This window comes from Cupressus sempervirens, chromosome 1, assembly GCF_028749045.1.
Source record: "Cupressus sempervirens isolate cs-2001-9-10 chromosome 1, ASM2874904v1, whole genome shotgun sequence".
Taxonomy (NCBI): domain Eukaryota; kingdom Viridiplantae; phylum Streptophyta; class Pinopsida; order Cupressales; family Cupressaceae; genus Cupressus; species Cupressus sempervirens.
In genome coordinates, this window is record NC_143118.1 from 118,760,825 (window position 1) to 118,787,467 (window position 26,643).

Below are 26,643 nucleotides of genomic sequence, written 5' to 3' on the forward strand. Positions count from 1 at the left end.
TAATAAATACACCTATATTGATTAATTAAATGGGAAAGGTATTTCTAATTAATTAAATGAAATTATTTAATTAAATGGAGTACTTACTTCTAATTAATTAAACAGTGTTATTTAATTAAATAAGAAACCATTCTTAATTAATTAAATGAAGTTATTTAATTAAATAAGAAATGTGTCTCTAATTAATTATAAGATTATTTAATTAAATAGTAAAAGTAATTATGAGAGCATATCTCATTTTATTAAATTAACTATCTCAACAAAATCTCTCTTCAGTTCAAAAAGAGAAATTTTAAGTTCACTATTGATAAAAAATGAGTTAAATTAGTTAACTCCTTTTTCTACTCAAATTAAATCAATTAACTCTTTATTTTACTCAAATTAAATCTGTTATCTGCCTTTAATTTGGAAATCTCCTTTTATGACTGAACTTCAACTTTAATCCTGACCGTTGTTTGAATTTGATCTCAACCGTTGATGGATTCCAGGAATGTCTATTTGAGAGATGCTCATCTCTTCATTTTAAGAGAGGATGAATTTGGAGAATTTGCATCAAATCGCTCTTGAAATTCATACTCACATTTGCTCATATTTTTACATATATTTAATAAATATGCCTATCTTGATTAATTAAATGGAAAGGGTATTTATAATAAATTAAACAAAATTATTTAGTTAAATGGATTACTTACTTCTAATTAATTAAATAAAGTTATTTAATTAAATAGGAAACCATTCCTAATTAATTAAATGAAGTTATTTAATTAAATAAGAAAAGTGTCTCTAATTATTTAAAAGATTATTTAATTAAATGGTAAAAGTAATTATGAGAGCATATCTCATTTTATTAAATTAAATATCTCAACAAAATCTCTCTTCAGTTTAAAAAGAGAAATTTTCAGATTGTTATTGATAAAAAATGAGTTAAATCAGTTAAATCTTTTTTCTACTCAAATTAAATCAGTTAACTCTTTATTTTACTCAAATTAAATCTGTTAACTCCCTTTAATTTGGGAATCTCCCTTTATGACAGAACTTCAACTTTAATCTTGACCGTTGATTGAATTTGATCTCAACCATTGATGGATTCTAGGAAAGTCTATTTAAAAGACCCTTATCTCTTCATTTTAAGAGAGGATGAATTTCAAGAATTTGCATCGAATCGTTGTTGGAATTCATACTCACATTTGCTCATATTTTTACATACATTTGATAAATACGCCTATCTTGTTTAATTAAATGTAAATATTTAATTAAATGGAAAAGGTATTTCTAATTAATTAAACAAAATTATTTAATTAAATAGGAAGCCATTCCTAATTAATTAAATGAAGTTATTTAATTAAATAAGAAAAGTGTCTCTAATTAATTAAAAGATTATTTAATTAAATAGAAAAAGTAATTATGAGAGCATATCTCATTTTATTAAATTAAATATCTCAACAAAATCTCTCTTCAGTTCAAAAAGAATTTTTTTTCAGTTCACTATTGATAAAAAAAGAATTAAATTGGTTAACTCCTTTTTTTACTCAAATTAAATCAGTTAACTCCTTATTTTACTAAAATTAAATTTATTAAATCCTTTTCGTTTGGGAATCTCCCTTTATGACTGAGCTTCAACTTTAATCCTGACCGTTGATGGAATTTGATCTCATTTGTTGATGGATTCTAGGAAAGTCTATTCAGGAGACCCTCATCTCTTCATTTTAGGAGAGGATGAATTTGGAGAATTTGCATGGAATCTCTGTTGAAATTCATACTCACATTTGCTCATATTTTTACATACATTTAATAAATATGCCTATCTTGATTAATTAAATGTAATTATTTAATTAATTTGGAAAGGTATTTCTAATTAATTAAACAAAATTAATTAATTAAATAGAATACTTACTTCTAATTAATCAAACAATGTTATTTAGTTAAATAGGAAGTCATTCCTAATTAATTAAATGAAGTTATTTAATTAAATAAGAAAAGTTTCTCTAATTAATTTAAAAATTATTTAATTAAATAAAAAAAGTAATTATGAGAGCATATCTCATTTTATTATATTAAATATCTCAACAAAATCTCTCTTCAGTTCAAAAAGCAAAATTTTCAGTTCACTATTGACAAAAATGAGTTAAATCAATTAACTCCTTTTTCTACTCAAATTGAATTAGTTAACTCCTTATTTTACTCAAATTAAATCTTTCAACTCTCTTTAATTTGAGAATCTCCCTTTATGACTGAATTTCAACTTTAATCCTGACCGTTGATTGAATTTGATATCAACTGTTGATGGATTACAAGAAAGTCTATTTAAGAGACCCTCACCTCTTCATTTTAGGAGAGGATGAATTTTGAGAATTTGCATCGAATTGCTGCTAGAATTCATACTCACATTTGCTCATATTTTTACATACATTTAATAAATACGCCTATCTTGATTAATTAAATGTAATTATTTAATTAAATGAGAAAAGTATTTCTAATTAATTAAATGAAATTATTTAATTAAATGGACTACTTACTTCTAATTAATTAAACAATGTTATTTAATTAAATAGGAAGCTATTCCTAATTAATTAAATGAAGTTATTTAATTAAATAAAGTTATTTAATTAAATAAGAAAAGTGTCTCTAATTAATTAAAAGATTATTTAATTAAATAGAAAAAGTAATTATGAGAGCATATCTCATTTTATTAAATTAGATATCTCAACAAAATCTTTCTTCAATTGAAAAAGGAAAATTTTCAGTTCACTATTGATAAAAAATGAGTTAAATTAGTTAACTCACTTTTCTACTCAAATTAAATCTGTTAACTCCCTTTAATTTGGGAATCTCCCTTTATTACTGAACTCCAACTTTAATCCTGACCATTGATTGAATTTGATCTCAACCATTGATGGATTCTAGGAGAGTATATTTAAAAGACCCTCATCTCTTCATTTTAGGAGGATGAATTTAGAGAATTTGCATCAAATCGCTGTTGGAATTCATACTCACATTTGCTCATATTTTTACATACATTTAATAAATACTCTTATCTTGATTAATTAAATGTAATTATTTAATTAAATAGAAAAGACACTTCTAATTAATTAAACAAATTTATTTAATTAAATAGGAAGCCATTCCTAATTAATTAAATGAAGTTATTTAATTAAATGAGAAAAGTGTCTCTAATTAATTAAAAGATTATTTAATTAAATAGAAAAAGTAATTATGAGAGCATATCTCATTTTATTAAATTAAATATCTCAACAAAATCTCTCTTCAATTCAAAAATGGAAATTTCTAGTTCATTATTAATATAAAAAAATGAGTTAAATCAGTTAACTCCTTTTTCTACTCAAATTAAATTAGTTAACTCCTTATTTTACTCAAATTAAATCTGTTAACTCTTTTTAATTTGAGAATCTCCCTTTATGACTGAACTTCAACTTTAATCCTGACTGTTGATTGAATTTGATCTCAACCGTTGATGGATTTTAGGAAAGTCTATTTAAGAGATCCTCATCTCCTCAGTTTAGGAGATGATGAATTCGGAGAATTTGCATCGAATCGGTGCTTGAATTCATAATCACATTTGCTCATGTTTTTACATACATTTAATGAATACGCCTATCTTGATTAATTAAATGTAATTATTTAATTACATGGGAAAGGTATTTCTAATTAATTAAACAAAGTTATTTAATTAAACAGAAAGCCATTCCTAATTAATTAAATGAAGTTATTTAATTAAATAAGAAAAGTGTCTCAAATTAATTAAAAAATTATTTAATTAAATAGAAAAAGTAATTATGAGAGCATATCTCATTTTATTAAATTAAATATCTCAACAAAATCTCTCTTCAGTTCACAAAGGGAAATTTTCAATTCACTATTGATAAAAAAATGAGTGAAATCAATTAACTCTTTTTTCTACTCAAATTAAATCAGTTAACTCCTTATTTTACTCAAATTAAATTTGTTAACTCCCTTTAATTTGGGAATCTCCCTTTATGACTGAACTTCAACTTTAATCCTGACGGTTGATTGAATTTGATCTCAACCGTTGATGGATTCCAGGAAAGTCTATTTAAGAGACCTTCATCTCCTCATTTTAGGAGAGGATGAATTTAGAGAATTTGCATCGAATCGTTGCTGGAATTCATACTCACATTTGCTCATATTTTTACATACATTTAATAAATACGCCTATCTTGATTAATTAAATATAATTATTTAATCAAATGGGAAAGATATTTCTAATTAATTAAATAAAATTATTTAATTAAATGGAGTACTTACTTCTAATTAATCAAATAAAGTTATTTAATTAAATAGGAAGCCATTCCTAATTAATTAAATGAAGTTAGTTAATTAAATAAGAAAAGTGTCTCTGATTAATTAAAAGATTATTTAATTAAATAGAAAAAGTAATTATAAGAGCATATCTCATTTTATTAAATTAAATATCTCAACAAAATCTCCCTTTATGTAGTGCCTACCCTCGTTCACATCGTTTCTGGACATATTGTTGCTATTATTATTAGACTATGATGGACTAGTTTTATGTTGATGGATTAGTGGTATTTTTTTTACACTATCAAACATTATGTTATGGATTCAGAGGTTATGTGATGACATCATTTAGACATTACATTTTATGCATACATGATGATCATTATATTATTTTCAGTTATTATTGATGATTAGTTAGATGGTTTATTATCTCATGTGTTTTATTATGGATACCCCATACGTGCATGTGTATGCTGTGTGTTTTCTTATTGTATGGCATTTCTGATGTGGTTAAGGAAGGGAGTCGTAGTCACCTGTATAGTCAGGATCTACATGATGCAACAGTTCCTTCCATTGTCTATTTAGCTTAGCATTATATATTGTATGTACATTCATGGTTTTTTTTTCAGGTTGCAAGTACCGGGCATCGACTTCCCTGAATTGCCAGGATGAGCGTACTCTATTATACTATCTCAATGATAAGAGAAGGGAGATAAATTCTCAAGTCCAAATCCTAAACCTTTAAGCCAATTGTCCTAGTGAGATAGGACAAGTATCTGGATATTTTACCCACCGAATGTGTCAGATGACATAATTCATGATTTTTAACCCTTTAGACTGATTTTGAGTGATTTGCTCTATGATGAGTTTTCATATTTTATCTTGGAGGTCTATGGTGAATTTTCTATTAATTAAATCTTAATAAATAGATTTAATTAATAAATTAATTATTTGAGAAAATTAATATTAAATATCATGTTATTTAATATTTTGATTATAATTAATTAAATGAGAATAATTGAGGAAAAAGAATTAAATAAAGAAAATTAGAAAATTAAAATTAATAATAATTATAAAATAATAATAAAGTAATAAATAAATAATAATAATAAAAGTTATAAAATTCAAATAAAACTTATAAATATTTAAATAGAAATTATATAAAGAGTGAATATGAGTTATAAGCTTGCACGAGAATTAACACACTTTTTTATTTCTCAAGTGTCAACAACAAAGAGGTTAGTGCATCAATTAAGCACATGGTGTCTACAACCCTATGGATGATCAAAAAGGTTAGAAAGGACCCATGCTTAGTTGGTGACACCTTCTAGCTGTTTTTAGAGGCATTCTAGATGTTTCCTGAGAGCTTTTTATATTCAGGAATTCTTAGAAGCCTAGACATAGCGTTTGGAGTGCAATTTGGAGCATTGGAGGATTCGAGAATTTTGAAGAAGGGAGCTTGCTCTGCAGGTTTTCTGAGGAAGAGCGATTTAGCATCAAAATCCTGGTAGATTCTTGTGATTTTACTTATGTTATTTCTGCATCATGCATTTCCTGTCTTCTTCATGTCTTCCATATGTCTTCTGAGGAATTTCATAATTTACTCTGCATTCTCAATATGGGTAGATTAATTTATTTGATAATTTTAAATGCATAGATTTGAAAAGAACACAAGGTTAGGGTTGGAATTCATAATCAAACCCATTAGATTAATTATTGGAGATTTTGGAGATCAGAGGTCTATGGAGGAATTCTGAAAATTGAAGTTTGTATTCATATATTGTCAATTTGCTTATACATACATATATATATGCAATTATATATATATATATATATATATATATATATATATATGTTCATGTACTGTGATATTTTTAATTTTGTATATATTCATATATATATATATATACATACATATGTATATATAATATATATATATTTGTTAAAAATTGAATGATAGTGGAAAATTTTTTATTCAAAACGTTCTTGAAATCGTGATTGAAAAAAATATATATATATATATATAAGTTCATTTGGAGAGGCAAATTATACCCCATACTCCCTCCCTTTCTATTGTTTTTATTAATGGAGGGACTGTCGCGGCTGACACGATTGACATCGTGACCTATATACGGCTCAGCGACAGTAGTCGTAGGTGTTTACTATGGCCGTGGGTAGTACAGACCTGACTCTTGCGCCGAATACATTCAAGCACAGGGTACGAGCGATAGCGATGAGATATCACTTTTGTATAACGATTTTCCTTATTCGGTCTTACATATAATGTTATTAAGTATTTGCATTATTAAATATTGTTATATGTTATTATTATATATATATGTATTTATGTATGTATATATATATAAATATATAAATATATATAAGTATATATGTATATATATTATTAATTATAACTAATTATTTTATTTAAAATGATTTGTATAGATGGATCAATTTGTAAAGATAAATGATTTAAAAAATATGAATAATAATTTATCAATTATTATTAAAATGAAGAGATATTAATAATTAACTTAATTAAACTTAGTTTAATTAAGGTTGATTATTAGAACGTGTTATAAATCAAAGTTTTGAAATATGTTGATTTCATTGGAAATGTTATTTTTTAAAAAAAATACTATTAGATAAATTAGAATTGAGTCTAGTGGTTTTGGGGGAGAAACTTTTATCTATCAAACAAATACATGGGTTAGGTAAAACATAAATTTCTCCACTTGATATCTAAGTTGGAAAACGTAAACTAGAAACCTCCACATTTAATTCAAGTATGTAATTTTAGCAAAACCAAAACATGTGTTTACATTGTGTATTCTTATGCTGTTGTTTTGGGTTTTGGGTTGACTAGTGTTGACCAATTATAGGATGTCTACCAGAGGCTTGGGAGTTATGTGATTATGATGTCATGATGATGTTTTAATCTTGATCTTTATAAATCCAACCATGGTTATGTGATGGAATGCTCTATGTATTGTTTGTTGAGATTCTTATGTATGAGATGCTTGACTTAACCATTATTTTTGGTCATTGATTAGTTAACCTTGGTTATTTTCTAGTCGCCATGATGGGACTGAAATATAGATTTATTCTTGATGAAGTCATGATGTGACATGTTTGACTCAACCATTTTTGGAGTCTTTGATCAGTTTGATTGAGATATATTTTGGTTATTGAGAACCATTGGATACTTTGATTATCGGTGATACTTCAATTGCCAATAGAGAGCTATTATGTTCATGATTTTCTATGGATGTTAGCTCATGGAGATTTGATGGTTTTATGCATATTTGATGATTTGATTATGGATTATCTTTTTGTGATTTTGAGATTTATGATTCCATTAGCATTAGGGTAGGATATCTACATGTAGTGACGAGAAGTGGCTTGCAATGGGGGTCGGGGCCCTAAGAGGCTGCCAGGGTAACTCATTGTAAGTTGGATTAATAAGTGATAACATTCACACCTAATACTAACTGAATGAACCTAAGAAGATAATATTTTTGTTCTCGTGCATGCCTTGAGTGCTTGTATAGGCTAGGATGGGAGTAGTGAGATGCATGGTTGCGACCTTGCATTCCGTAGTATGCCTTGTCCGTATGAGAGGATACTAGTGGCTGCATGAAATCAGTATGGACCCATGGAGTTTAGCTAACTGCCAGGGTAACTTGTACGTGAAAATTGTGATGACACTTTCCCGCTTGCATAGTAGGTTCCTACATGTCATTGTGTGCCTCTAGAGATTAGATGTCAGATTTTGTGTTAGGAACCTTTGAGTTAGTATACTTTTAGGTTTCCTAAACTTATAGAGATTTGTGCTATGTGATTTTGGATAGCCTATTTGGGACTTGAGATTATCTCCTCAGCATGGTGGGAGTGGACCACTTAGGTACCATGTGGTCGAGTGGTAGTGTATTTTCCACTCTTATCATTTTGAGATTCATTTAGACATCATGGTTGATGCATCCTTCATGATGATGGATATGTATCTTTTTTATTGATGATTAGCATATGTTAGATGATGTTATCTTATGCTTGTATTTGCATGTTAGATTACTTTCTACATATGATATTATATATGTTAGGAGTGATATTCTTACTATGATAGTACCGATGATCTCTTTGGTGATTTGGAATGTTATACACGAAGGGATGGCTAGGATCCACGATGGTCTAATGATGCTATTAACAGTTGGGAGGAACCGTGCACTTAGTTTATTATGTTTGATCTTTATGATGGATGTATATGTCTTCTATGATGATGTATCATGGATTAGAATAGCAATATGTACCTTATTCTATGTATGTATATTCTTTTGAGATTGTCATACCCTGTGACATGTACAATGGATGATTGAGTATTTAAAATATAATGTATAAATATTAGAATTATCATTATTATTTCATGTGGATGTTGTACTAGATGGATTTATGTATGTAATTCAACGTTAAGGGATCTTAAAGAATGTAACATGTTATGTATGTTATGTTTAATTTCAGATGGACATTGTTATTTCTTTCATTATTGTGCATAAGTTATACGTGGTGTTTACTTTCATAAAAAAAAAAATGCTACTAAACTTAGTGAAGTTCTAGGTTAATTCCTTGGATCCCTTGGCGAGGCATTACATTTGGTATTAGAGCCTGAGTTTCTACATTGGGAGCTCTGGGTATTTTGGAACAACTGGAACTTTAAACTATTAAGTGTAACTTTTAGAAATTGAACTAGGTGAACTGAAACAAAATAGAACTCAAACTGTTACTTGAATATTTCTCATACTTCAACACTTAGTTTCAAAACTAGAAATTTTAACTTAAACCTAAACATAGAAATGAACCTAGTACCTTTTACTATTGTAGGATGGTATCTGGGACTAGGACCTCTGTTAGAGGCCATGGTAGAGGCTTTGGAAGAGGCCGTGGTCGTGGCAGAGCTATCAATGTCCATGAGTCTACGCATGAGGGATTGGCTCATGTAGAGAGCAGGGAAGAGCACTCTAGTAGGCAGCAGGAAGAGAGTCGTAGAGACGACCAAGTTGAGTCTAAAGAGGTTGGTTTGAGGCAGATGATGCAAACTATTCTAGAACATCTACCTCCTATTCAAGAGCAGCCCGAAGTGCATCAGACAGAACAAGAGCATAGACCCAGATCTAGAAGTCCTCGGAAGGATCGTCAGAGGTCCATTGTGTCCACTCAGATGAAGGATCTTTCAAGATCCAAGGTTAAGCCTTTCAATGGGCAACGTTCTGGTTATGTGGCTGAGTAGTGGCTTATTTCTCTCGACAAGATTTTTGCCATGTAGGAGTTCGACAACAATGTTAAGGCAAGATTTGCGATCACTAATCTAGAGAATTTTGGGGCCACTTGGTGGATGATAGAGGAGAAAAAGTTGCAAATTGATATGAGCAATGTTACAGGGGAGTTATTCCTAGAGAGTTTCCATGAACGATTCCTACCAGAGGAATGAAAATAGCAAAGGGCTGATGAATTTCATAATCCTAGATAGTACACTTTCTCAGTGATCAAGTATGAGCATAAGTTTTATGAGCTCATGTCTTTTTCAAGGTTCAGTGAAAATTCAGCTCAATTGACACAACATTTTATCGAGGGTTTGAATAACCATATTATTGGGGGAGTTAAGGTATTTGATCCAAAAATCCTCAAGCATGTGGTACATCAAGCTATCCTTGTTGAGAAAAGTGTCAAGCTTGGTCAAGGTGGTTTTGTAGGAGCGCCAGCAGTACCAGGATCTAAAGGCAACTACAATTCAGGTGGTAACAAGAAGTTTTCTTTCTCTAAGAGAAAACAGTATCAGCAATAGTCTCAGCAGACACAACAACAGAAGGGATCGAATTCTAAGGTTCAAGGTGGTGGCAAAGGTTCTAACACCAAGAACAACCGCAATGCCCAACACAATAAACAGAATCAGTCCAATCAGCCAGCTCAGATTAGCTAGTCTTTTGTGAGCAAGAATAGTCATTAACAATCAAATGCACCACCTATGGGAAGAGGTTCTGGCAGAAATATGGAATTTTTTTCATGTGCTCAGATTGGACATTATGCAGCTCAGTGTCCTCAGTGAGCACCTTAGTTTTTAGGACCTAGACCTACCATTTCAGAGCCTACAGTTGGTGATGCAGGTAGAGCTCATAGACTCTTTGCAGCAATTGATCAGCGTTAGATAGATCATCAGGGAAAAGTGGTTGAGACCACAAGTGCTATTAGAGGTATATCTCTTTCAGTATTGTTTGATTCAAGAGCTACAGATTCATTTATTTCACCATCTATAGTTTCGAAGTGTAAGCTGGATGCGATGAAGCAAGATCATGGTTGGCAAGTGGAACTAGCCTCAGGCATTAAGGTCTCCACAGACTTTGTAGTTCATAAGTGTGGGCTTAGCTTAGGAAGCTTTGATACTATAGTGGATCTTCAATTCATACCCCTTGGTTCCTATTATGTGGTTTTAGGCATGGACTAGCTTGGATTTCATAGAGCCAGCATAGATTGCAGAAAGAAGATAATTTTGTGCCAAGATGACCAAGGGAATGATGTGTAGATAGTTGGGATACCGAGGTCTATATCTCTGTAGATGATTTTTGCTATGCAATTGAAGAAAAGTTTCCGTAAGGGATGTCAAATATTTGCTGTTATGGTAAATGATCTTGATGAGGAAGATCCTATGATGGAGACTTTAGATCACTCGATTTTGTAGGAGTACGCAGATGTTTTTCCATGTGAGGTTCCAGGCATGCCTCCAAAGAGGGACATTAACTTTAGTATTGATCTAATTCTTGGAGTGGAACCTATCTCTAAAGCTCCTTATCACATGGCAACACAGGAATTGGATGAGCTATGTCTTTAGCTAGAGGAACTTCTGGCAAAAGGGAGCATTTGACCTAGTGTATCACCATGGGGAGCTCCAGTGCTCTTTGTGAAGAAGAAAGATGGTTCTTTGCACCTTTGTATTGACTACAGACATTTGAATAAGGTGACTATTAAGAACAGGTATCCTTTGCCTAGGATTGATGACTTATTCGATCAGATCAAGGGAGCTACAATATTCTCCAAGATTGATCTTAAGTTAGGATACTACCAGCTTCGCATTAAGGAAGCAGATATTCACAAGACCACTTTTCATACTCGCTATGGGCATTATGAGTTCACAGTGGTACCGTTTGGATTGACTATCGCTCCATCAATTTTCATGAGTTTGATGAATGGTGTGTTTTGATCTTATCTGGACAAGTTTGTACTCATGTTTCTTGATGACATATTGATATATTCAAAGACTCAAAAGGAGCATGAGGAACACCTATGGTTGGTATTGCAGTGTTTGAGAGACAATCAGCTTTATTCTAATGCAGCTAAGTGTGAATTCTTCAAGTCAGAGATTCAGTATTTAGGGCATGTTATTTTAGGTGATGGTATTTTAGTGGATCCTGCAAAGATTCAGGTGATAATAGATTGGCCTACACCGACTAATGTGTTAGAGATTCATAGTTTCATGGGTTTAGCTAGTTATTATCGCAAATTTGTCCAAAACTTCTCTAGGATAGCATGTCCTATCACTTCTCTTCAGAGGAAAGGAAAGAAGTTTGTATGGACAGAGAAATGTGAGGAAGCTTTCCAAAAGCTCAAGAAACTTTTGACCAATGCATCTATTTTAGCTGTACCTAATTCAGAAGATGATTTTATGGTATGTACAGATGCTTCTCTTGAAGGGATTGGGGCAGTGTTGATGCAAAAAGGACGGGTGATTGTGTATGAATCATGTAAGCTCAAGGATCATGAGTTAAATTATCCTACGCATGATCTTGAGTTAGCAGCAGTAGTTCATGCTTTGACTAGATGGAGACATTTCTTGTTGGGGTACAAATTTGAGCTACACAGTGATCATCGTAATCTTCAGTACCTTTTTAATCAACCTAATTTGAATGCTTGCCAGAGGCAATGGATGTAGTTTCTATGCGAGTATGATTTTTTGGTTAAGTACATTCAAGGTAAGGAGAATGTGGTGGTGGATTCTTTGAGTCATTAGAGACATGTGGTATCATCAATGACTCTTAGAGTGGATTTGAGGAGTCAGATTTTTTAGGCACTTCCTACGGATTCATGGTATTAGGAAGTGTGTATAGAGATAGATTCAGGAAGACCTTTGAAAGGTAAGTTAGCAGGTTACGTTCGAGAATCAGATGGTCTTTTGAGACATTTGGGGAGGATTTATGTGGCATTTTTGGATGAGATTCGCACCTTGATACTAGCAGAAGCCCATCGTACACCTTACTCAGCACATCCAGGTGTCAAGAAGATGCATGTTGATTTGAGACATTTGTTCTTTTGGTTTGGGATGAAGCGAGATATTGCTAATTTTATGGCTAGGTGCCTTGAGTGTGAGAGAGTTAAGGTAGAACATCAGCACCTGGCTAGACTTTTGTAGCCTAATCTCATTCCTTCTTGGAAGTGGGATATCATCTCCATTGATTTTATAGTAGGATTACCTATGACAGTTCGGCGTCATGATGCTATCATGGTTACCATTGATCGGTTAACTAAGGTGGCACATTTCTCACTGATTAGGTCTTCCTACACAGCAGTTTCTATAGCTAATGTCTTCATGTGTGACATTGTGAGATTACATGGTATTCCTAAAAAGATCATTTCTGACAGGGATCTTGTATTCACATCTGCATTCTGGACATCGCTGCAGCATGAGCTTGAAGCACAGTTAAACTTCAGTTCGACATATCATCCAGAGACTAATGGTCAAATAGAGAGGGTGAATCAAGTTTTGGAGGATATGTTATAGATGTATGTGATGGATAGGCAGACACATTGGGAGGATTATCTCTACCTGGTGGAGTTTGCTTACAACAATAGGTATCATAGTTCTATTGGTATGGCACCATTTCAGGCATTATATGGATGTCCTTGTTGTACATATTTGAGTTTGAACAGTCTTGAGGATCACATCCTGTTGGGTCCTAAGATGCTTTGTGATATGGAGCAACAAGTGGTGCGTATCCATGAGCATTTGACTACAACACAAGATAGGCAGAAGAAGTATGCCAATGCTCATAGGACTGATAAACAGTTTGCTGTGGGAGATAAGGGTTTCTTGAGAGTGCATCCACGAAAGACTCCAATCTAGTATGGAAAGGTTTCTAAGCTAGCACCTCGCTTTGTGGGACCATTCAATATTTTAGAGAGGATTGGCTCGGTTGCTTACCGCCTTGCTCTACTCCCTAGCCTATCTTGCATTCATGATGTTTTCCATGTTTTAGTACTTTGGTAGTATATACCTGATATTGTACATGTTCTTAATTGGAATGTGTTGTAGGTAGAAGACGGGCAGCTGGCTTTGGAGCCAGTTCGTATTCTCAAGCAGGGGGAGTTGACCCTCAGGGGTCAAACCATCGAGCAGGTAAGGGTCCAATGGGACCCTACTCATGATTCTTCAGCTACTTGGGAGGATGCAGCTAGATTGAGGGAGTTATATCCCTACTTGTTAGTAGGCTTCCAGGAGTAAGGCTAACCCAAGGGGGGGTGGATGTAGTGCCTACCCTTCTTCACATCTTTTTTGGACATATTGTTGCTATTATTATCAGACTATGATGGACTAGTTTTATGTTGATGGATTAGTGGTATTGTTTTGAAACTATCAGACATTATGTTATGGATTCAGAGGTTATGTGATGAGATCATTTAGACATTACATTTCATGCATACATGATGATCATTATATTGTTTTTAGTTATTGTTGATGATTAGTTAGATGGTTTATTATCTTATGTGTTTTATTATGGATACTTACCCCATACTTGCATGTGTATGGTGTGTGTGTTTTCTTATTGTATGGCATTTTTAATGTGGTTAAGGAAGGGAGTCGTAGTCACCTACATAGTCAAGATCTACATGATGCACCACTTCCTACCATTGTCTGTTTAGCTTAGCATTATATATTGTATGTACATGCATGGTTTTTTTTGCAGGTCGCAGGTACTGGGTATCGACTTTCTTGAATTGCTAGGATGAGCGTAGCTTATTATACTATCTCAATGATAAGAGAAGGGAGATAAATTCTCAAGTCCAAATCCCAAACCTTTAAGCCAATTTTCCTAGTGAGGTAGGACAAGTATTTGGATATTTTACCCACCAAATGTGTCAGATGACATAATTCATGATTTTTAACCCTTTAGACTGATTTTGAGTGATTTGCTCTATGATGGGTTTTCATATTTTATCTTGGAGGTCTATGGTGAATTTTCTATTAATTAAGTCTTAATAAATAGATTTAATTAATAAATTAATTATTTGAGAAAATTAATATAAAATATCATGTTATTTGATATTTTGATTACAATTAATTAAATGATAATAATTGAGGAAAAAGAATTAAATAAAGAAAATTAGAAAATTAAAATTAATAATAATTATAAAATAATAATAAAGTAATAAATAAATAATAATAATAATAAAAGTTATAAAAATTCAAATAAAAGTTATAAATATTTAAATAGAAATTATATAAAGAGTGAATTGGAGTTATAAGCTTGCACGGGAATTAATGCACTTTTCTATTTCTCAAGTGTCAACAACACGAAGGTTAGTGCATCAATTAAGCACATGGTTTCTACAACCCTATGGCTCATCAAAAAGGTTGGAAAGGACCCATTCTTAGTTGGTCACACCTTCTAGCTATTTCTAGAGGCATTCTAGATGTTTCCTGAGAGCTCTTTATATTCAAGCATTCTTAGAAGCCTAGACATAGCATTTGGAGTGCAATTTGAAGCATTGGAGGATTCGAGAATTCTGAAGAAGGGAGCTTTCTCTGCGGATTTTCTGAGGAAGAGCGATTTAGCATCAGAATCTGGGTAGATTCTTGTGATTTTACTTATGTTGTTTTCGCATCATGTATTTCCTATCTTTTTCGTGTCTTCCATATGTCTTCTGAGGAATTTCATAATTTACTATGCATTCTCAATATGGGTAGATTAATTTATTTGAGAATTTTATATGAATAGATTTGAAAAGAACACGGGGCTAGGGTTGGAATTCATAGTCAAACCCATTTGATTAATTATTAGAAATTTTGAAGATTAGAGGTCTATGGAGGAATTTTGAAAATTGAAGTTTGTATTCACATATTGTAAATTTGCTTATACATACATACATATATATATATATATATATATATATATATATATATATATATATATATATATATATATATATATATATATATATATATATATGTATATACGTTCATGTACTGTGATAGTTTTAATTTTGTATATATTCATATATATATATATACATACATATATATATACATATAACTTTATATATATATATACATATGTATATATATTATATATATATATATTTTTAAAAACCGAATGACAGTGGAAAAATCTTTATTCAAAATGTTCTTTAAATCGCAATTGAAAAAAATATATATATAAAAGTTCATTTGGAGGGGCGGGTTATACCCCGTACTCCCTCCCTTTCCACTATTGTTATTAATGGAGGGACTATCACGGCTGACACGACTGACATTGTGACCTATATACAGCTCAGTGACAACAGTCGCAGATGTTTACTGTGGCCGTAGGTAGTACAGACCCGACACCTGCGCTGAATATATTCAAGCACAGGGTATGGGCGATAGCGATGAGATATTGCTTTTGTATAACGATTTTCCTTATTCGGTCTTACATATAATGTTATTAAGTACTTTCATTATTAAATATTGTTATATGTTATTATTATATATATATGTATTTATGTATATATATAAATATATATATATATTTTTTTTTAATTATAACTAATTATTATATTTAAAATGATTTCTTTAGATGGATCAATTTGTAAAGGTAAATGATTTAAAAAATATGAATAATAATTTATCAATTATTATTAAAATGAAGAGATATTAATAATTAACTTAATTAAACTTAGTTTAATTAAGGTTGATTATTAGAACGAGTTATAAATTGAAGTTTTGAAATTAGTTGATTTCATTGGAAATGTTATTTTCAAAAAAAAAATACTATTAGATAAATTAGAATTGAGTCTAGTGGTTTTGGGGGAGAAACTTTTATCTATCAAACAAATACATGGGTTAGGTAAAACATGAAATTTCTCCACTTGATATCTAAGTTGGAAAACGTAAACTAGAAACCTCCACATTTAATTCAAGTATGTAATTTTAGCAAAACCAAAACATCTGTTTACATTGTGTATTCTTATGTTGTTGTTTTGAGTTTTGGGTTGACTAGTGTTGACCAGTTATAGGACATCTACCAAAGGCTTGGGAGTTATGCAATTGTGATGTCATGATGATGTTTTAATCTCGATCTTTATAAACCCAACCATGGTTATGTGATGGAATGCTCTATGTATTGTTTGTTGAGATTCTTATGTATGAGATGCTTGACTTAACCATTATTTTTGGTCATCGATCAGTTAACCTTGGTTATTTTCTAGTCACCATAATGGGACTGAAATGTAGATTTATTCTTGATGATGTCATGATGTGACATGTTTGACTCAATAATTTTTGGAGTCTTCAATCAGTTTGATTGAGATATATTTTGGTTATTGAGAACCATTGGATACTTTGACTATCAGCGATACTTTAGTTGCCAATAGAGAGTTGTTGTGTTCATGATTTTCTATGGATGTTAGCTCATGGAGATTTGATGCTTTTATGCATATTTGATGATTTGATTATGGATTATCTTTTGTGATTTTGAGATTTATGATTCCATGAGTTTTAGGGTAGGATATCTGCATGTAGTGACGGGAAGTGGCTTGCAATGGGGGTCGGGGCCCTAAGAGGCTGCCAGGGTAACTCATTGTAAGTTGGATTAATAAGTGATAACATTCACACCTAATACTAACTGAATGAACCTAAGAAGATAAGATATTTGTTCTCACCCATGCCTTGAGTGCTTATACAGGCTAGGATGGGAGTAGTAAGACGCATGGTTGCGACCTTGCATTCCGTAGTATGCCTCGTCAGTATGAGAGTATACTAGTGGCCGCATGAAATCAGTATGGACCCATGGAGTTTAGCTAACTGCTAGGGTAACTTGTACATGGTAATTGCGATGACACTTTCTCGCTTGCATAGTAGGTTCCTACATGTCATTATGTGCCTCTAGAGATTAGATGTTAGATTTTGTGTTAGGAACCTTTGAGTTAGTATACTTTTAAGATTCCTAAACTTATAGAAATTTGTGCTATGTGATTTTGGATAGTCTATTTGGGACTTGAGATTATCTCCTCAACATGGTGGGAGTGGACCACTTAGGTACCATGCGGTCGGGTGGTAGTGTATTTTCCACTCTTATCATTTTGAGATTCATTGAGACATCATGGCTGATGCATCCTTCATGATGATGGATATGTATCCTTTTTATTGATGATTAGCATATGTTAGATGATGTTATCTTAAGCTTTTATTTGCATGTTGGATTACTTTCTACATATGATGTTATATATGTTAGGAGTGACATTCCTACTATGTTAGTAGCGATGATCTCTTCGATGATTTGGAATGTTACGCACAAAAGGATGGGTAGGATCCACGATGGTCTAATGATGTTATTAATGGTTTGGAGGAACTGTGCACTTAGTTTATTATGTTTGATCTTTATGATGGATGTATATGTCTTCTATGATGATGTATCATATGAGTATCTTTACTTTGATGAATCATGGATTAGAATAGGAATATGTACCTTATTCTATGTATGTATATTCTTTTGAGCTTGTCATACCCTGTGATATGTACAGTGGATGATTGAGTATTTAAAATGTAATGTATAAACATTAGACTTATCATTATTATTTAATGTGGATGTTGTACTAGATGGATTTATGTATGTAATTCAACGTTAAGGGATCTTAAAGAATATAACATGTTATATATGTTATGTTTAATTTCAGATGGACATTTCTATTGCTTCCGTTATTGTGCATAAGTTATACGTGGTGTTTACTTTCATGAAAAAAAAGAAAAAAAATGCTACTAAACTTAGTGAAGTTCTAGGTTAATTCTTTGGATCCCTTGGCGGGGCATTACACTTCAGTTCAAAAAGGGAAATTTTCAGTTCACTATTGATAAAAAATGAGTTAAAATTAGTTAACTCCTTTTTCTACTCAAATTAAATCAATTAACTCCTTATTTTACTCAAATTAAATCTGTTAACTCCCTTTAATTTGAGAATCTATTTTTATGACTAAACTTCAACTTTAATCCTGATCATTGATTGAATTTGATCTCAACCGTTGATGGATTCCAGGAATGTCCATTTTAGAGACCCTCATCTCCTCATTTTAGGAGAGGATGAATTTGGAGAATTTGCATCGAATGGCTACTGGAATTCATACTCACATTTGCTCATATTTTTACATACATTTAATAAATATGCCTATCTTGATTAATGTCATGCCCAAAACACCAACAAGTTTTGTTTTAATATTTAAAAGTGATAATAGGATTAAATGTAATAAACAAGTATTCAATAAATTCACTTAACTTCCTCACACGCATGTATAATTATAAAAATTAAGCACAACTCAAATGCAAATTTTCTTAACATATTTTAAACTTAAAATTGCATAGCTAACTATATATCAACATGTTATCTGATAAATCTAATTTAAACGAATGTGATTACCAACCATAAAAATGTGCAGTAAGGTAACACCATCATACCTAATTTTTAAATTAGATATGCAAAACTGAAAACAAAGCTATAAGACTTATTGCAAGCATATTTACTCAAACACCATTTTATTGGCAAACCTGATTCAAAGGCTTAGCCGAGAAAGAACCAGGAAGAAAACTCGGCTTCATTGCCATTACAAAAAGGTTTTGAGATACAAATTACGTAGGAGTTCAATCTCAAATTACAAAAATTTCAATGAATTTTCTTCATGACCCTCATCAAGGGATTCATAACAATTTCTGCAACACATTTCTAGAACCATGGAGGGAACAAAATCTGATCAGGTGACCAAAAGCATGACCAAGAACAATTCAAACATGCGTATTCATACAAGGTTTTCACAATATGATTCACAATGAATCAACACTAGGGAAAGGTGGATTCTTCCAACCAGGAGAAGTTAAGCACAACACCAAACAGATGTCCAATCGGGGCTATAAATCAAGAACTTTCATTCTTCCATTTCAGCATACCATAATCATACAAGGTTTGTGCTAACAGGTAGGGGCCCATAATACCCTACCCTTTCTCCCTCTTATCATCTTGAGAAGAGACTCTACACTTGTTGGAGTCCGACTAAACAGACCTTCTCCAAAATTGGTCACTTTTTCCCTATCCAAGGGTGAGTAATACCAAAACACCCATGCAAAAAAATCTCAAAATTTCAACATAAACATGAAAAGAAATCATCCAAAATAACATGGTTTTCAAATCTTCTCAACATACCCACAAACATACAAACATTCAAACCAAAACAAGGTAGCATAAGCATGAAACAAGAATGAAATTTGAACAAGGGAGATGACAATTCCTACCTTCACAAAGAGGTAATGGAAATGAACAATTTTGAGTAGAGCTTTCCCCTTCCTTGCTCCAATCTTCCAAGACTCCTTTCTAAATGTAGAGATTGGGTAACCCCCACAACTAGTCCAAGAAGGGCCTCTAAATAAGCCTCAAGCTCAACCACCAAAGGGATCAATAACTTCTCCCACCCACTTACAATTCTAGAAACTCCTAACTCAACCCACACTATGGTTAAATACTAAGTGGAGGTGGAGTAATGAAACTCATGGTAGCCATTGTCAATTTTCGCACAAAAGAAAAAAGAGACTTTTTGAGTGGCCTCAAAAGTCAATAAAAGGGGTTTAGGGGTTGGAAAAGACCCCCAACCCATACCCATACCCCTTGGGTATAAATATTTCATATTTTAAATCTTTAGGAGTAGGTTAAGAGCCAAACAAAAGTAGAAAAAAATTAGGACCAACGAACAACTCTAACAATGTAGATTAAGCACTAATCCAGATTAAGGGTGACTAAACTCGATTAAAAACCCAATTAGAAAAAAGACACTAACTTAGTACAACTTAGGTCCAAAGGTAACATAGCTAACCCCAACTAGCACACTAAAGAGCACAAACAATTCACGAGTGTCAAGTGACACTAAAAGAACATAGTTACAAACATTAACGTTCATTGAACATAGAAATAAAATACATACATCTCAAAGTTAAAATACTTGAATTATGAACAACAAGGTTTCCAAAATTAAAACATAGAGATCAATTATGTTCCTCCGTCGGTTTCCTCGGCTAATAATATCATGTACACTCATTGCACACATTGGTAGCTCAAGAAAATCTCATGCATATATATATAACTTATTAGGAAAATCACATAACTAAGAACATAATGCTTCAATTAATTAACTATTTAATTAATTTCTACTCACATTTAATCATCAGTAATTACATAATCCATATGACATATAACTTATTCATTAATTTGGATTAAGTATGAGAATAATCATTGTTAGGGATGCATATACCTAAACATCATAACATCACCAACAATGAATATTGAGCTATCTAAATGCATAAAATCCTAATCATTGAGGTAACACAATCAATAACATCATCATTAAGTGAAACACCTTGTATTATTATTAGTGCAAATTAATGTTTAAACAGTCGAGATAACATAGTAGTTCTCCAATCTTTAAGTATTAAAGCATGGATGTATCTGTTGATCTCAATTTTCATTAGGAAATCTAAAACCTACAACATTACTCCATATCTGTTCAAATCTCCTACAACAGATTTGACAGAGAAATTCACATTTAATAAGTACATGCAAGGAGAGACCTTACATCCTCCCCCACTAGCCTTTGACTTCGTCCTGGAAGTCGCACAACTAAAATGTTCATTCTATGCTAGCCCTTATCTAGACTTATTCCAAGATTTACTCTTATTAAAAGAATGATTACTAATTAACATACATACACAGGGAGATAACATATTTTTCTGATTACCATTGTTAAAAGAGAAGTTCAATCCAAAATTTTGATGTGGTTACATTTTCCAAGGTCAATTATTCCTTAAAACATATCGGTCATATATAAACAACATTCCAAAACTAGTATAACATACTTATTAAGTCTCTAATAAAATAATATCATAGATATGCCATATTCTACACACCTACTCACCAAGGTAACATCTGTACAAGACTCCCCCAACTAGGTTTTCATAATAAGCAACTTGGCTCTCTATTGAGGTTAAACACTTTTACTTTGGGGTATCCACAACATACTTATTTCTTGATATAATACTAATCAATCCATCCTTACACATGCACCTTTTCATCCAAAAGCCCATTTGGTTAGTTTCGTAACCTTATCTAGTTGTATGCTTGGGTGCAATTCCATCACTCATAATAGTAAACAAATATCCATGACCATATACTCGAAGTCTTGGGAGAGGGTGGGGCATGAATAATTTCACTAGTAACCCCATACCTTATTGTTACACATCAACTTAATTTTCAGGAATCCCTTTGGTAGGCCCATCATATGTCACTTTGCCAACATAATTCACAAGAAAGTGCCTCAAAATTTAAATTCAACATCAAGGATGAAACATCCAGCGCAACAAGTCAAAATAATAATAATAATAATAATAATAATAAATAAATAAATAAATAAAGAGTGGCCACAATAGTAAAATTTTAATCAAGAAGTAAAGACATAACCAAGAGGCAAAATAGAACCATCACTAATACAATTGGCTAAATAGCCCCACATCACATTGTTAGCAAAAAGGGAAGAACATTAGAATACCAACATCTAAAATAAGAAAAAAATAAGGAAATAAAGCCAGTTACTCATAAAATTCAAATTAATAACATAATGTGGTCATACCAGGGTTTCTGAATGAAAGGGATTTATTAGGTCTTCCAATAACATTGCAAGGATCTTGAATTGATTTTTTATGGTGGTCTAACAACTATGTTGCTCAAACTTTGATTGATCCCACATACTAACTACATATTTATCTCTATCAACATCACCTGACAATTAGGGTTTGTTGTACTAAGGGGTTTACCCTGATTAGATCCCACTCAAAAGTGCAAATGTGAGGATACTAATATAAGTCCCTTCAAAGATTACTAATATAAGATTTCCAATTATTCCATTTTTCCATTTTATCCTCCACTTAACTAACAAGAGCAAGACCTAACAATAACTAGTACCATCATAATGACTCTAATCCTTAAAAGAACTTCGATATTCTAAACCAAAAATAAATTATAATTATTCTTTTCAAATAATTATAATTATTTATCCATTTAACCTAACACAATCTAATTTATAAACCTAATTTTAGAACAATCATACTTAAAACATTTCATATAGTTGAATAAACAAAGACAACATTACATTTTAAAGTCATAGACTAATTTATTAAAAAATATCAATGTACTCTACTTAAAAGGAATACTAAACAAAAGAACTATTAACACCAAAGTATAAAACTTACTATTATAATACTAACAATTAAAACAAGTTAACTAACTATACAAATTTGACATCTAACATACAAATCCTATCCTTTTAACTTTAGTGCATATCCTATCTTTAATTATTAACATTATCTAATAAATTAAAACAACTAATTTTAACATCAACCAATTACAACTATCTCTACCTTACTAACTAAAACTAATTTTCAATCTAATCACTAATACATACTAACATTAAATATATTCTAACACCAAAGTTAATATTAAATCCTTAAAACATAGCCTAACTTTACTAATAATACACCCAACTACTAGTAATTTTTTTTAAAAAAATGAATATAATTATTAACACACAAAAAAAGTACTAATCAACTAATATTTAAGAACAATCATATTACTAAAATATAAACTTAACTAATAATTAAAACTTACTAACCTAACCCCTAACATCCACAAACCTAACCCTACCCAACTACCCCACACCCCCTACTCCCCTATCCCCACGTGGGATTCCACTTCCCAACCTTGGCACATTTCCAAGCGCATGGGGAAAGGCCGTGCATCTCCCAAAGCTAGTGATTTGGCTAGAAGACACGCATGGAGGGGGACAAGAGGGTTAAAGACCCCTGTCCAAACAAAATTTAAAACAAAAGCCACCCGCCCCCTAACCCCAGCGCTTTAAAAGCGCTTGCACATGCTTTAAACCGCCAACTACCCGTCCCTTAATGTCATGTGCTTACCAAAAAATGGGGTGTGGTATCCCACTGAAAATGCAGGCCAAGGAGTTGAAAATGCGAGTACACCTACTCCTCATTAAAAATTAAACCTCCTCCAAAAATCAATTCATAAGTTCTGACACACATAAGCCAAAGATGGGTGCCTTCCAATACATCTCACGTGGACCAACATCTGTCCCGTATCAGAGTACGCCAAGGAAAAGGAAACATAAAAAAATACAAGGAATGTTTAATTGTTTTTATGACAAACTGATGATGGGCCACACCACCCGTACCAACTCACAAAAAAAAAATGCAATAATATGGAGACAAGAGAGATGACAAAATGCTTCATAAAACTTCCATTAATACTTGAAATTCATTAGAATATTCTCCAAATGTAAAAACTCCAAATTCTTACAATATAAGAGAGATTGCTCACTAAGAGCTTCTACAAGAAATTACATCCGAAGAGCTTCTACTTGAAGAGCTTGTCTTGAAGAGCTTCTATTTCTCCAACTTCCATTAGAAGAGCTTCCATTTCTTGAACTTCATTACAAATGATAATAGGCCTTTCTTAAATAGGCACTTACCACCCAAGGCATGATTTATCCACAACATTCTACAATCTCCACAACCTTCTACAATATCTACAACCTTCTAGAATTTCCACCTAAATACAACTAAGCACTACTATGTGGCCCAATTAGAAAATTACATTTCTTTTGTGGATCACAACAAATATTAAATGCATGATGCCACCTACAAACCTCAATTAATGGAATAACAACTATTTTTATTATTTTTCTATGCATGATGCCACCTACACACCTCAATTAATGGAATAACAACTATTTTTATTATTTTTCTATGCATGATGCCACCTACACACCTCAATTAATGGAATAACAACTATTTTTATTATTTTTCTATTTATACCACCCATGCACCTTGAAAATAGAGATTCCTCTTTTCTCCACTTTTCGTATTTTCTATTTTTAATTATTTTCCTTCCATTTTCGTCACTTTCTCTCTCCTCCACAATTTTTTTTTTTTTTTTTTTTTTTCTAATAATTTAATTTTTTCCATGCAAGATGCTCCTGCATCAGACTCCCTTGGTAGATAGAAAAGTGTGTCCCACACTTTGATGTCAAAAGAAAGATATAGAACCATTTTCATCTTTACCACAAGCTTCCACCTCAATAGGGACAAGAAAACCAACATGCAAATCTTCCAAATTTTTTTTTTTTGCTGATGCATGATGCTCCTGCATCCGACTCCCATGGTAGGAAAAATTGTGTGAATATGGATTCACAAAATGAAGTAGCCACTGTTGATAGATTTTTTTCCTCTTCCTCCAACACATAGCTGGAACAAGTATCCGATGCTGAAATATTTCCTTCTTTCTTCTTTTCCAACACCTAGCTGGAACAATTGTTTGCTGCTGAAAATGCTCCCTCATAATGAACTCTATCCAAGTATAACTCTCATCCTCATCCAATCTTGTTGAATTAATCACACCGGTAATAAATCCAGCAACACCATACCAATCTTCCTTTGCATACCATACATCACGAACAAGATCCTCATGCAAACCATCATTAATATCTTTTAAACTCATCTTAAATTCAGCATCATATAATTCATAAGAATTTACCTCTTTGACATAGTCATCTTCACTTGCCTCTTTCATGTTGTCAACAATGCATGTAAGTACTCTGCTTGCTTGATCTCCAACGAAGGCACTATACTTTTCCTCCATTGCTGCAATCTTCAAATCTTCTTGATCTATTTTAGGTTCATAAATATTGTCATCTTCATGCTCTTCCTCTTCTCGTTCATCTTCTTCAACTTTAAGTTCGCAAATAATTTCCTCTGCATCCTCTTGCTCTTCCACTGGATCATCTTTCTTTTCCACATCCAAGGAATTATCAACATCTCTTTTCTGGTGACATGCTCTTTGTTTCTTCAACTCAGCTTCTAATTCATTCACTTGCTTCTGCAAATTAACTAGCAATGATTGTTGATTTGTTGCTCTAAATTTCTCAAGTCGAGGAATCCTCAGAATCCATCCAATCACAAAAGTCATCTTCTTCTTTCTCTTCTCCATAATCAAGTCTTCAGAAGACAAATCTCGTTCAAAACAAGAACCTCATGCAAACTGCCTCACAATCGGCACTCTGTCTACACAATCAAGAACTTCTTCACAAACTTCACCCAACTCAAGGTCCTGGTGCAAATTGCCTCACATTCGGCGATCTGTCCGCACGCTCAGGAACTCCTGCTCTGATACCACTGATGATGGGCCACACCACCCGTACCAACTCACAAAAAAAAAAATGCAATAATATGGAGACAAGAGAGATGCCAAAATGCTTCATAAAACTTCCATTAATACTTGAAATTCATTAGAATATTCTCCAAATGAAAAAACTCCAAATTCTTACAATATAAGAGAGATTGCTCGCTAAGAGCTTCTACAAGAAATTACATCTGAAGAGCTTCTACTTGAAGAGCTTGTCTTGAAGAGCTTCTATTTCTCCAACTTCCATTAGAAGAGCTTCCATTTCTTGAACTTCATTACAAATGATAATAGGCCTTTCTTAAATAGGCACTTACCACCCAAGGCATGATTTATCCACAACATTCTACAATCTCCACAACCTTCTACAATATCTACAACCTTCTAGAATTTCCACCTAAATACAACTAAGCACTACTATGTGGCCCAATTAGAAAATTACATTTCTTTTGTGGATCACAACAAATATTAAATGCATGATGCCACCTACAAACCTCAATTAATGGAATAACAACTATTTTTATTATTTTTCTATGCATGATGCCACCTACACACCTCAATTAATGGAATAATAGCTATTTTTATTATTTTTCTATGCATGATGCCACTTACACACCTCAATTAATGGAATAACAACTATTTTTATTATTTTTCTATTTATGCCACCCATGCACCTTGAAAATAGAGATTCCTCTTTTCTCCACTTTTCCTATTTTCTATTTTTAATTATTTTCCTTCCATTTTCGTCACTTTCTCTCTCCTCCACAATTTTTTTTTTTTTTTTTCTAATAAT